Source organism: Oncorhynchus mykiss, chromosome 19, assembly GCF_013265735.2.
Source record: "Oncorhynchus mykiss isolate Arlee chromosome 19, USDA_OmykA_1.1, whole genome shotgun sequence".
In the NCBI taxonomy this organism is placed as follows: Eukaryota; Metazoa; Chordata; class Actinopteri; order Salmoniformes; family Salmonidae; genus Oncorhynchus; species Oncorhynchus mykiss.
The window spans coordinates 59497781-59512937 of NC_048583.1; positions in this window are offsets into that span (position 1 = coordinate 59497781).

Consider the following 15157-nt stretch of genomic DNA (forward strand, 5'->3'; position numbering starts at 1 on the left):
GGACTCTCCAGACATAGCATGTTTCTATGAAGTAAACTCTCACCCAGCCAGGACTCTCCAGACATAGCATGTTTCTATGAAGTAAAGTCTCACCCAGCCAGGACTCTCCAGACATAGCATGTTTCTATGAAGTAAACTCTCACCCAGCCAGGACTCTCCAGACATAGCATGTTTCTATGAAGTAAACTCTCACCCAGCCAGGACTCTCCAGACATAGCATGTTTCTATGAAGTAAAGTCTCACCCAGCCAGGACTCTCCAGACATAGCATGTTTCTATGTAGTAAAGTCTCACCCAGCCTCTCACTCACCTCTCCAGATGTTTCCAGAACCAGTTTTGTACTGGTCCCAGGGTCTGTAGAAGTTCACAGTGCCGTCCATTTTCCTCTGGTACACAAACACACACAGAGAGAGAGAGAGAGAGACAGAGACAGAGAGAGACAGAGAGAGAGAGAGAGAGAGGAGAGAGCTACTGTATTTTTCTGTATTTGTAAGGATGTCAAAGATACAGAAATAGTGATGTGCTTGCTACTCTCAAGTCAACTTTTTGCAATCAGTGTCCATGTCACACTAGGCCTGGACAGGTGACAGTGATGCAGATGGTGAAAATGGAACCCTCAGTTGAGACGTTGAACTTCGCCACTGTCCAAAATTTGAGAGTGGTTACATTTCTCCAGCCCCATCCCTCAGGCGTTTGACGAAACAGTGGTGGGGTGTATAGGGGGTATGTTAATATACTTCTAATATATATTTAATATATTTCTAACTGCAAATTGCTCCTTTAAACTATAATTGTATCAAATTTCAAACAAAACATCCATCTGCCAGTTTAATATTGAAGTACACATAAAAAATATGTAATAAGAAAACAAATACATGTAATGTCTTACCGTCATTGTGAAGTCCGAAGGGTGTAGCTTCCAGTTCAAACTATTCAACAGAAGTATTAAATTAAACAAATTATTTTAAACAACTCAATAAATCTAAGAATGATCAAATTACTTGAGTATACAGTACAACTCCAAAGTGTCACTGTCTTGCCGCTAGGCTGCCTGCCGGTCTTACCGCTAGGCTGCCTGCCGGTCTTACCGCTAGGCTGCTTGCCTTACCGCTAGGCTGCCTGCCGGTCTTACCGCTAGGCTGCCTGCCGGTCTTACCGCTAGGCTGCCTGCCGGTCTTACCGCTAGGCTCCCTGGCTTACCGCTAGGCTGCCTGCCGGTCTTACCGCTAGGCCTACTGGTCTTGCCGCTAGGCTGCCTGCTGGTCTTGCCGCTAGGCTGCCTCCGGTCTTACCGCAAGGCTGTCTGCCTTACCGCTAGGCTGCCTCCGGTCTTACCGCTAGGCTGCCTGCCGGTCTTACCGCTAGGCTGCCTGTCGGTCTTACCGCTAGGCTGCCTGTCGGTCTTACCGCTAGGCTGCCTGTCGGTCTTACCGCTAGGCTGCCTGTCGGTCTTACCGCTAGGCTGCCTGTCGGTCTTACCGCTAGGCTGCCTGTCGGTCTTACCGCTAGGCTGCCTGCCGGTCTTGCCGCTAGGCTGCCTGTCGGTCTTGCCGCTAGGCGGCCTGTCTTACCGCTAGGCCGCCTGCCGGTCTTACCGCTAGGCCGCCTGCCGGTCTTACCGCTAGGCCGCCTGCCGGTCTTACCGCTAGGCCGCCTGCCGGTCTTACCGCTAGGCCGCCTGCCGGTCTTACCGCTATAGGCTTCCTGCCGAGTTTACCCAGATAACCGATGAGGAGAGTCTCAGTGTCCAGTGTCTGCAGGGTCTCAATGTTCAATCTCTCTCAGAGATTCGGGGAGCCTTTTATACAGCCAGATAGAAATAATCATATTACATAATCGATGAGACAGGAGCTTTTCCCCCAAATTATTTCACAATCAGTCTTATTTCCGAAACAGTTGCCTAGATTAAAGTGAGTGCAAGAGACACATCCAAGATCGTTGTTGTTTGTCATCTGTTCCTTTACAATACGTTGTTAACATTGCTTAACTTGTGCCGGATCCTGCCGGAACAGGATCCTGCCGGAAAAGGATCCTGCCGGAACAGGATCCGGCATCTCTCAGTTTTGGACGGTTGCTTTCCGAAACGTTTTAAAATAGGGTCACACACTTCAATTCAACTTATATTGCAACAATATCACTTGAGAAGATCTGTATTTTACATTTGAATCCAGACTGCTTTACACAATTGTTTTGTGCAAGTTTTTATACTCAGCTGGGCAATTTAGATACCGATTAAAAGGAGAGGATGACTACCTGCACTTGTGGGCTTGATTTTTCTTTCATTCTATATCAATGCAATACATAGGCATTGCTATAGTAGAGGGGCTCCTGAGTGCCGCAGCGGTCTAAGGCACTGCATCTCATTGCTAGAGGCGTTACTACAGACCCTGGTTCGATCCCGAGCTGTATCACAACCGGCTGTGATCGGGTGCCCCATAGGGCCGGCGCACAATTGGCCCAGCATCGTCCGCGTTAGGGGAGGGTTTTCACCGGGGTAGGCCATCATTGCAAATAAGAATTTGTTCTTAATTAACTGAATTTGCCTACTTAAATAAAAGGTTAAATACACTTTTTTAAATTAAAAAGGGAAAAAAACAGTTGCTAAGGTTACAGTGTGACTCAACTCTACAGTGAAAACAAAAGTTTCCGGGTAAAAATAGCCTAACCGGTGTAAATAAACAGAACGTCTCGTGGCTCACTTTACTAAACCACATAATCATTGCATCAACATGGGAAAAATCGGTGCCTCACATCAAGCATGCGGTCCAACGGGTCGGTTTCTTTACTGTGTGTTCCTGCTCTCAGCCAGGTTTACAACACAGTTCATTTCTCAGCTGCTGAGTCACCCCATGGGAACGCAACGACTAGGCGGTTTGGCGAAATTAGTGGCAGGCAAACTCTCCCGTCCATTGCTGATTTCAAGAAGTATACCGCAAACGATTGCATGTAGTGTTGGAAAAACGATGCATTTCAGTGCATTACAAGAGCACTGATTGCTTGAGGTTTCATCGTAGCAAAGGCTCATAGGGTATTCTGTAAAAGCCTTCTTTCAGATACCTCACACACACATAAGACTTCCCTGCTGTCTAAGATGGGTAGGAATGTTAGCTGTTATCTTCTCTGAGCATTCTGTCACATAAACATTATGGAAGCATGTACTAACCTCAAGTTAGGTGTCTCTTGGTCGTGCTGTCAATGTCACATGCTCTGGTCCGGCTTCCTTTTCCATCGTGCCATTTATGTGCCAGTCCTAAATACTTCCTGGCCACAGGCCAAGCCAACCACAAGGACAAGGAAAACAGTGGCGTTATTTTTGCTTAGCCCAGAGTATCCTGTACATCCACCACTGTACAGAGCTCCACACAGAACCCCGCTATTCAACTTCTCCCCATGTCCATAATGAATTATTCTACGCTGTAATAACTCTGGTGGTTTATTGTGCCATTGCGATTTGTAATGATTACTAACACAAGGTTTCAAATGGAGTAATTGCTGAGTGATAAGACGGGTGTTCGGATCAGTGGGGATATGTATGTAAAATACATATCGGTCTACTGTTAATACTCCTGTCTACTTTTTAAATGCTATGGCAGTGTAGATTTAAGCTCGAATGCAAGGTTATTGATGGCATTGTTGCACATATGGGACATTTTGCAATGAATCATAGGGTAGGACTCAGTAATGAAAACATCGGCACAACAGAGTAAAATACCCATATATATATATATATATATATATATATATATATATACAGTATGTTCTCACTCATCACATGAAAGTTCAGTGAGTTGGATAAATATATGGATGTTGTGAAATGTAGTTACATTTATGGCCCGGGCTGGTGCCAATAACACAGGTTCTTCATGCTCGTTTTAGTGTAGTGTCATGGTGTGACTTAGACCATGTTAGGTGTTGAGTCTTCCATTTCTACTGCAAGGCTCATGGTTTGAGACATTTGACAGTCCTTGTTTTGCTGTCCTGCCTCAACACTCAGTCAAACATGTTGTATGGTGCAGAATACCTACATTATATAGCCAGCTGGGCCTCAGTAATGTTGCCTTGCCTGGCCTCTTATCCTTTGGGGTGCAGAATGCTGGTGAATCCAGGTTTACATATTAGGTGATAAGGAATTCCTACATTAGTGCCGTGACCCCAGTAGACAGCTCACGTTTCTAGGATTGGTGAGGAAAGGTGAAAAAAATGCACAAATAAACAAATCTATCCTTGAATGGGGCGGCAGTGGTTAGAGCGTTGGACTAGTAACCAGAAGGTTGCAAGTTCAAATCTCCGAGCTGACAAAGTACAAATCTGTCGTTCTGCCCCTGAACAGGCAGTTAACCCACTGTTCCTAGGCCGTCATTATAAAAAATAAGAATTTGTTCTTAACTGACTTGCCTAGTAAAATAAAGGTAAAATTAAAATTAAATAAAAAAATATGCATGAGTCCCCAGACTCCAGGCGACATGGGTACGAATCTCGTCTCCCCTCTTCTTTCTGACTATCACTGTCCATAAAACAATAAAATACCCCAAAAATGTATCCTTGAATAGTCCCTTGAATATCCACACACATTCACAGTCATTCCTTCATGGAATGGAATTTCGGTAGATTTATTTAGCAACACTCTTGCACACAACGCAGGTGGTGTGGAATCAGTGTAACGCCAAAAAGCCTCACATTCTCCTGAAAATGACACTGTTATTTATAGTCAACATAACCACTGGCATTCATCAATATGGCCTGCTTTGACACCCTAAAGTAGCCTTTGCAGTTATTTGCTGGGTTTTTCAATGTCTTTCTGGGTCAGTACAGTTTGGAGTTAGATACGGTGAGTTATTTTGAGTTGCATATGGTTGGAGTTCATTTGAGATAGTTTGTCAATGGCTTCGTTGGTCAGTACAGTTTGAGCTACTTGCAGTGAGCATGTTGAAGAGCGTTCCAGTCCATGTAGCACAGAGTGTTGTGTTCTAGTGAAAGCCAGGACAGGAGCAGCAGTGAAGAGTCACGCGTGTCACTCAGCGCTCGTTAATCATCTGGAAGAGTTTACTGTAAAGTAGCAGGAGAGTTCAGGAGGAGCCCTGGTGCTCTACTGTAAAGTAGCAGGAGAGTTCAGGAGGAGCCTTGGTGCTCTACTGTAAAGTAGCAGGAGAGTTCAGGAGGAGCCCTGGTGCTCTACTGTAAAGTAGCAGGAGAGTTCAGGTGGAGCCCTGGTGCTCTACTGTAAAGTAGCAGGAGAGTTCAGGAGGAGCCCGGGTGCTCTACTGTAAAGCAGCAGGAGAGTTCAGGAGGAGCCCGGGTGCTCTACTGTAAAGTAGCAGGAGAGTTCAGGAGGAGCCCTGGTGCTCTACTGTAAAGTAGCAGGAGAGTTCAGGACGAGCCAGGGCGCTCTACTGTAAAGTAGTGGGAGAGTTCCGGAAGACCCAGGGCGCTCTACTGTAAAGTAGCAGGAGAGTTCAGGAGGAGCCCGCCTCTCTACTGTAAAGTAGAAGGACAGTTCAAGAGGAGCCCTGGGCGACCTACTGTAAAGTAAAAGGAGAGGTCAGGAGGAGTGGCGATCTACTGTAAAGGGGCAGGAGAGTTCAGGAATACCCAGGGCGCTCTACTGTAAAGTAGTAGGACAGTTCAGGAGGAGCCCTGGCACTAGGCCAGTGGGATTTGTTTGGTTTAACCAATTCATACAGTCAGGAGAAAAAAGGCCTTGGGCTCCTCACTCGCCTTTCCGCACAATTCTCAGTCGCGATCACTCTCCTGACCGTCCTCCTCTCTCTTTCCTTATTTTCCCATCAGGTTCATATACTCGTCCTCTCACACTCACCGGGTTCTTGTCTAACGTAAACACACACTTTTTGCAGATTCAACTTGTCTCAACTAAACTGTCTCTAATTTCTCAATGGCACATACGTACATGTTGTCTCTGATGCATGGATTTCCAGAGCTAGTGCTTCCACCACTATGTGACTTAACCTCCCTGTTAGATCCATTGACAGACTTTGTGCTACTCCAGCTAACACATAACGTTCTGAGAACCAGAGTGCGTGGTTAGAGCGTGGTTAGAGCGTGCTTTGCATTCTCAGCACATTTAAGAAACTGGACCATTTAAAAAAATAATATTCGTATTTCATTACTTTAACAGAACATTTCCTAAAAGTTGGATACATTGAATTGACATTTTGGTAATGTTCTAGGAAACGTTCTCCAACTGTTTTGATGTTGGAAATGTTCTCAAGAACGTTAAGAAGCAACCTTCTTCTGTGGGAATTTCAGTACTTCAGCATAACGTTTCCTGCAGGTTTCTTCATAGTTCTATTTAAATTGCAACGTTCTTCTGTGGGAATTTCAGTACTTCAGCATACTGTAACATTTCTCACATGATCTATTTAAAGTCATGTTCTCAAATTGTTCCCAGAAAGTTAAGAAAACTCTCCATAAAAACCACAATAAAACTTTAATGTTCAGAGAAGGTTCTAAGAATGTTATTTAAAAACATCAACAAAACTCTCTCTAACCTCTATATGTTAAGTGTGTTCAGGTGTGTTGGCCGTGGCCACTAATTGGCCACACCAAATCTTCATGAGTGCTTGTGTCTTTTGATATGGGGTTTGAATAGACCGAAATGAAAAGCTTTGTAGGCGTAAAAAAAAAACTGTCCTGGTGGTGCAGTGGATTAATTCCATGGATAGAAAACAGAAGATATAGGTTTGAATGCTGTGATGCTGTGATGCTGTGATGCTGTGTCACAATAAAAAAGTTATGTGTTTGCTTGATTAATGTCTAAGGAAATTCATTTCCATGTATCCTATCTGTGCTGGGAGTTCAAAAAAGTTAACCCAAAACAAGCTAGCAGTGTTATTAAAAGTCTTATTGGAACATTCAGTGAATATTTTTAAGGAAGTTATTCAAAAATCTTAAAATAAACTATAATTTCTGAAGGTTTCATAAAACCTCACAGGAAACTTTCAAGGAACCAGAGTAAGACGTTCTCAGAACTTCCCTGCAACTTAAAAATAAACGTTCCAAGAACGCCAAAACTTTCACTTCTGTTCTCATAATGTTTAAAAAACGTTATGTTTTACCCGGTCAGGAAACGTATGGCTTCCTTCCCACAACCAATGTGGAACAAAAAATATGTGTTCCCATAACTTCCAAGGAACCAAAATGTGCTACCTGGGACTTTCCATTTCCTGACAATTCTCTCTCACTGATCATTTGGGGACTTATAGGGTACTATTATTGGCTAATAAACAGGGAGAAGTTAAACACACATTTTCTCAATTTAAAGTACATTATTGTTTTGTGTTAACCCCAACATACCTGTTTGCCAGTTCTGATTGGCCTAAATGACAACATGTATCCATGCGGGACGCCACAATGCACCCTAACGTCCATATTGTAAACATGGCTTGACTCGACCACTGCATCCCATTTCGGCACAATGTCGCAAGAAAATATCACAGCGAAGTTTGAACTCCACTCATTTCCTTCAAGGAGCAGTCTGACAAATGCTCCTTCTACACCCTCCATAGCAGTGTGCTCCGTTCTCTGTGATGAAACTCAGAGCCAAGCGGGGCGTCAGTAGGCCCTAGGCTGCCTTTAATCTCCGAGCTTGGGGACTGCAGTGAGGGGATGTGGAGATGTGTGTTTCTTCCCCCAAAGTGACGGCACAAAATGGACCCTGTCACGTAGTGACCCGACTAAGGGACTGGAAACAGCTGACTCGTTGGGCTTTGGCTCGAGACGTTATTTATTGTTAATATCAGAGAAATGTATCCTGTCACGGTGGCCCCCGTCTCTTAAAGAGAGCTCCTGCTCAATGTCACAACCCTGTTAGTTGTCAGAGCCAAGCCAGACCACAATGCATCATGGGTTGCAGTGTGATTTTTTTTCACTCCGAATGTTTCAGAGGTCTGTGGATTGTGGCTGCTGTTGTCCACGTGTAACGTCTTCCTCTTTTCTGTGCAATCCACCGTATGTGCAATCAAGTCGCGTTAATGTGATTGGTGACCCTGGAAATGGGGTATTGTCTCAGCAAATCAAATTCCTCAAAACAGAGTAAAGGAGAGTGATCTATCCGAAATGAGAAATTGTTGACTATAGCTGTGGAATATACTGTAGCTGTCCTTCATTGACATGAGTTATCTACATGACCTGCGTCACCATCTGCCCAGGCAAGAAACTTCTACACAAAACAAAAAGACATCGGTGTGAGATTCAAGACGTGTATAGCGATATTGCAGGGAAATAATCATAAAAGTCAGTAAAACATAAAATGACTAAAGATTTAGTTGAACCTTTGGGGGCCAGAAATTTCTCAGGGCCATAATGGTCATTCGTCCATCAGCTATAGAAACCGAGCCCACAGACTCAAAGGCAATTAGGCAATCAGCCAGTAACCTTTTCTAATAGATGACCATTGAAATGATAGAGCTACACGGAATCATTAATTTCAAATTTCATTGTTCACTTGTTCCGGGAAGATTTACAGTGCTTACATTGGGTAAGACTTATTAACTTGCACAGCTGGATTTGATTGTGCTCAGTGCTGCAGTGCAGACCTCGGTTCAAATACTTTTTTGAAATCTTTCAAACACTTGGAGTGTTTGGTCCAGCCTGCCTGGATTGCCAGGTGGGCAGGGTTTGCAGTTTTGGGACTGTTCCGTCAGTTTATTAAGCCAGGCAACCACAACCAAGCACATATAATGTATTTGTAACTATTTCAAATAGTATTTGAAGACAGGTATGTTACAGTGTTTGGGTGAAGTGTCTCATAGCAGCCCCAACCGAGGGGACATAAAGGCAGGTGAGCCGGTGACCGATGCCCCACATTGCTGCTGGTAAGTGTACAGTAGTATAAACGCCACGGAGAAGGGCCTTAAAACCAAAATCTAACCCTGACTCTGCTGCTGCCTGACAAATGTAGAGTCGTGGCTCCCTCTTCTGTCTGGAGAGAAAATGTACACTCGTTAGATACTGTATAATGAGAGAGAGAGAGAGAGAGAGAGAGAGAGAGAGAGAGAGAGAGAGAGAGAGAGAGAGAGAGAGAGAGAGAGAGAGAGAGAGAGAGAGAGAGAGAGAGAGAGAGAGAGAGAGAGAGAGAGAGAGAGAGAGAGAGAGAGAGAGAGAGAGAGAGAGAGAGAGAGAGAGAGAGAGAGAGAGAGAGAGAGAGAGAGAGAGAGAGAGAGAGAGAGAGAGAGAGAGAGAGAGAGAGAGAGAGAGAGAGAGAGAGAGAGAGAGAGAGAGAGAGAGAGAGAGAGAGAGAGATATGCAGGGAGGGGGAAGGAGGGAGAGAGGGGGAAGAAGATAGATAATGCAGGGGGTAGAGAGATCCCACTGAGCCACAGCTGATTTTATGAAGCAGGGCATCCACTCTCCTAGCATTAAAACACAGTAAATTATCTTTGTGTTTGCAAGACACTAAGTAGCAAGATGCTCTCATTCTGTGAAATATAGGCTGATAGCTACCATTCAACAAATAAACCAAACGTTGCGTGAAACAGATTTGCATTAACAACCAGGGGCCATAACTAGCTGCAGTAACCATGCATACTAAGTTTCTACAAAGACATTGGAACATATGCAATCAAGTCCATTAACCAGAGGAGTTAGCAGGCTAACTAAGGCATTAACTTGGGTCAAGAAGAGGGCTCAGCCTTTTGCCAGGTAGGTAACTAAGGCAACAAGGTATCCAGAAGTTGTACAGCGCAAAACTTATTTCAGAATTATAGGAAACAAACATGCTTGAATCGAATCTGTTTGAAAAATTACAGTTGGTTTCACACATTTCAATTTGTCTCGAATTACTAAACAAATCCATTCTCACAGCGTAAGATTTTACCCAGGAACCATCTAGAGACTGGAGACTTCTATTACTCTACATTTGGAAAGAATAAATGCCTCATGGACGGCTGTCGAACTCTGGGTTTGTTACATATGCTTTTCTGTTACCCACCTGTCTTATCTTCTAGAAAGATGAATGGAGACTCTCAGCCTCGTACCCCCGGCGCTCCATGCACACCATTCAGAGCACTTAGGTCTCTCAGGAAAGAGAACTCTTAATAGTGGCCTCTCTCCGAAACAACGATTTATCAGTTGTAATGGGGGCTATGCGTTGAGGAAAATGTTGTTTACTATTCGTTCCCCAGAAGGAAGTGGATATAATATACACACGTTGTCAGGGGCTTCTGTAAACGGTTAGGGATGGGAGGGCCTGAAGGGGCCTAAGGGGGTGGGTGGGAGACAGGGGCGGTAGTGTTTGGATTTCAATGTGGCTATTTAGCCATGGGCAGACGTGAATATCGCCCGCCCACAAACACATGCGGAACTTGGCACTGTCTCAAAGAGTATAACTGGTCCGTTACCATGTCCTTGCGACCTCTTCCTCTTTAGGGGAAGAGCTTGAGAAACCTTCAATTCTGATATTTTTGGAGGGACAAAAAAAAAAAAGAAGGTTTGAGATGTGATTGCAATGACGTGTGCATGCAACCTGAGTTATAGTGTTGATGGTGGTAATACAAGGCCATATGACCCACACAAACACACACACACACACACACACACTATACATGCACCCTTATCTAAAAGGATTGAATTGCCAGTGTTAAGACGAAGCTCCCACCGGAAACCTCCGAGTTAAACATCTGAAAGCAGAGGTACAGTGTTATGCAATGAAGGTCTTTGAGTATCCAGTCGCTGGCGTCCAGCAGAGAGCCATGGTGGAGAGGAAACACGTCCTATAGACAGTTGCTGGCGTCCAGCAGAGAGCCATGGTAGAGAGAAAACGCGTCCTAAAGCCAGTCGCTGGCGTCCAGCAGAGAGCCATGGTGGAGAGGAAACGTGTCCTAAAGACAGGCCCCTGCAGCTAAACATACATGGCATTGAAGGAACAGCACTAACCAGATGGGTTTGTTTCCCCTTTCATTTAGTCCTCTCTTCCAAGTGCTCTGTGTGACAGACTTGTGTCGACCATGAAATGTGTTATTGTCATATGTCAAACCTAGTAATGTTATGGAAAGAAATAGATCCACTTTTGTAGTGTGACTGAAAAATGGCTAATCGAGTTGTAAATAGTCATTTGCGTCAAGTCATGACAGTAACTTGTCATAGCGGTCACTTTTCTCAACAGTTGTGCTCTACCAAGCAAGTCAGATGTAATTGTAAAAAAAAAACACAGGTATATAGCGAAGCTCGAGGTGCATAATTATCAGGCTATAATTTATGCATGTGTTTCAGATGACTTGATATTCATCTTAAACGTGTTGCCAATTTGTTGCTTTTGTTGTGCTGACAAAACACTGCTCACCTCCCTTTGAAAATACAGTTTTTTGTTGTCGTCTTTGATTCGCTCAAAACAGGAGAAAAAAAAACTGACTCTCCACGGGGACACAACTTGAAAGTTAAACATTCCAACACTTCGCTCATAAGTACTCGTGGTTTACACAAATGTTGCTCTCAGCAGGAAGTGGACGACTGGTTCACGGACCGGAGCACGGGACCTGATGACATGAGTTGAGCTTTTCCTTTGTCCTCATCAGATTCTAACCTCAGCTTTCATGTCACTTCGATATTTTTATCTTATTTGTTCACATATTTAGTTTTTCTCTCTGTTGCTCACGACGATGGAATAGAATAAAAAACATTACTGCTGATGGTGTGTGTGTGTGTGTGTGTGTGTGTGTGTGTGTGTGTGTGTGTGTGCGTGCGTGCGTGCGTGTAAAGCAGGATTTCAGTATGTCAGCTGCATTACTTCGACTTCCCTTCCTCACACTGTAACCAGGAGAACAAAAATCTGAATGTGAGGGATGGAGACAGGGGACAAACACCATTGGCCGATGTTCTTGTTTTGTATGACCGTCAACATGCTGTGTACTTACACCTCCTTTCCCTATTTCCCAGCCTGGTCAAGCACCCTTCTACAGTGCATAGAAACAGTACAGGAAATGCAAGACATCTGTAGCCGAACGAGAAAACATGCAGTGAATTTGTTCCCTTGCTGGTGTGTTCCTGACATGTGTATGGATGGTCCTCCGAGGGACCGTGTTCAGACAGGGGGATATGCAACCCCCTGGTTGACATCCAGTGACGTGTAAATCACCCTATCTCCTCAAAAAACGACCAAATAATCTCCCTTCCTGCTTTTGATTGTGTGTGTGTGTATATGAGGCTGAAAGTTTGCTTCATGATGTGTTTACAGCGTGCACTGTATGTTGAATGATGTCTGCACTGCTGCCTTTAAGACCACAAGGGGCTTTAAGTCAGGGCCTGGCTGAGATCTATTAGTTGAGCTTGATGACAGAGGCTGACATTACTCAGTCGCTGTACAAGTACTGGGGCACACCCAGCCCTCAGCCCTCTCTTTGAAATCAACATTCCTGAGAGAAGTTTAGAAACACAAGAGCCAAAAGCACAACACACCACTCTACCCAGAGAGATGACAAATTCATTACCTAATTCTCCCCGCTTCAGATTTTCTCCAATGTGTGTGTGTGTTTCTCCAGAGATTCTGTGCCACTATTGGTCAATATGTAAAACGGGAGTCTGGAGTCACTCTGACCCGTTCTCATGACTCCACCGTGGTAAACCCGAAAGGGACCAAGCTCCTAGCAGTGAGACCTGTTTCGTGCAGACAGAGCCAATGTTGGCCCGTGGGTCTGGTGTTTTTTTCTCACCAAAATAATATGCCAGCTCTCATTGAGATGAATGGCAGTCAAGGATTTCAGGTGTGGCATATACCAGCTCAGGCGGGCCATTGCAGCAAAACAATTCTATTCCTGAAATGTATAAGCATCTAATCGCAGCTGAAATCAAATATTGTAGTCCAATATGTAATTATTTATTTAGATTTTATTATTTCTCCCGCCATCCTTGTGTAGACAACACCAAACCACCATTGAAGGAAATTCCCCACACTACCCCTAACGTCCTGTCATCATCATCCTCAACTATCAAGTAATGGTCAAATGTTAGAGGTCCTGGTGTTTTAATGGGCACTCAAGTGTGAAGCTCTGCGCTCCGCACCGGCAACTTCCTTCCAATATTTTTTGTAATTGTCCTTCGAGGTGGATGAGCTTTTGCAGAGCTTTTCCCATTGCTCTCCACCCAGGGGCACCGCGGCTGTACCTCTCAACATTTTGTGTCTGATGGCGTTGATAGAAGGCAGAAGACACATTTCCATTCTAACAAAAATGGACAAAATAATCTATTCTAAACAACAAGACTGTGATGTAGCCCTCTCTACATGGCCACTGCGGGAATAGTCGAGCTGCCACAGCATGAAGCTGTTGAAACGGCAACATGGAAAATACACGGCTGCTCACAAGTGTTCCAGCCCTCCGCAACCAAAACAAAACAGCCAGAGAGTGGATCATCTGGACAGATGTCGGTACAGTTTCTGCCGCCAGCACTAGCTTACCATACTCCTTTATGATGATCTAGGTGACAGTTTTATAACTGTTTGTTCAGCTCCACAGAGCAAAGTGTTGTCAGACGGACGCCATTAGCCAGACTTGCTCTCTGAGGCGTTTTATTATGGTCTAATCTGCTTTCACACTCTCACAGACCGACTTTAACCGGAACACGTTTCTCTTGAGCCTCCTCAGACTTTCTGATGTGATTTCTCAGCAGCTTAAAAAATAAAAGGACCAATTAACATTACGACATTGTCAAGGCAATTGATTAACTGTGTCCACTGAGGTGAAGTTGGATGTGTTCATTTTTTAACTCAAAACTCATTTTTTTTGCGTTTGCGTTAAGCACTTTACCTTTACACCTCATCTGCTACTATACAGATCCAATCAATTGAATTATGTATGTGTGCCTCTATAAACAAGGAAACCATAAAACATGTCGTCCCCCACGAATGATGCAGGGCCTTGGGTCAATCAGTGTACTTTTGTAAATTATGGATTCTCAGTGGCAGGACGCATCATTCACCAAAGTTTCGTCAAAATCGGGCCAGTAGTGTCCGAGATATTGTGTGGGTTAGCTAAACTCACATCCCTGAGCATGTGTGCCAAATTTCATCACTATGAGGCAGGCAAATCAAGAGATATAGATGTGCCCGTTATAGCAGCACAATGTGGTCGATATTAATGTTTTTACATTCGTTGAGTATTGACAGAAACATGTGTACCAAGTTTTGTTACGTTAGCGACATCTTTGACTGATTTATATGCATTTATGTGCAATGCCACGCCCACGTGAATGTTTATTGGTTAACGGCGGACATATTTGAGGTAATAGTCTCAAAAAGATGATGCTGAGAGACCATTGTCCATCTTTGCCACACGTTTCGTGCAGATCGGTGATTCGGTGCCTGAGGAATATCGTTTTAAGTGTTTTTCACAAAAAAATGTACGTTTCCCTGAGGCAGACTTGTTCCCTATGATGAGAGGAACCAATGTACCGAATTTCATGACTTTAAATTAAATCGGGCGAAGGGTGTGACCTTTCAAAGGTAACATTTTCAATCTCTTGTCATAGACCGATCCATAGTCCCCTCCCCGATTTCATTGGCAGGTTTCTCCATTTGGCAGTACCTCGAACCGGCCTCATAACCACAGATCATGTGTATGGCGTCGTGTGGGCGAGCGTTTTGCTGATGGCAAACGTTGTGAACAGATTGCCCCATGGTGGGGGTGGAGTTATGGTATGGGGATTCATAAACTACGGGCAATGAACACAATTGCATTTTTATCGATGGCAATTTGAACGCACAGAGATACCGTGATGAGATCCTGAGGCCCATTGTGAGGCCCATTTTCTATTTTACGGTATCTGTGAGATGCATATCAGATGCATGTCTATATTCCCAATCATGTGAAATCCATAGATTAGGGCCTAATGAATATATTTTAGTTGACTGCTTAACCTGATATGAGCTGTAACTCAGGAAAATCTTTATAAAAATTGTTGCATGTTGCGTTTATATTTTTTGTTCAGTATAATACACAAAACTAAGTGTATTATACAGGTCCATCATGCAGTTCAGGTTGTCAGGCCTGCCTCCATAAATAGACCTTAACCATCAGGAAACATGAGTCCTGACGGTCCTTACTGCTCCAATTCGGCCGCAAAGGGAAGCTGCTTTCTTTTTTAAACATTTCTTCTTTGCATCTTGACCCTGCTGGAGCGCAGAGGGCAGGAAGGAATCGTCCCTCTCCTCC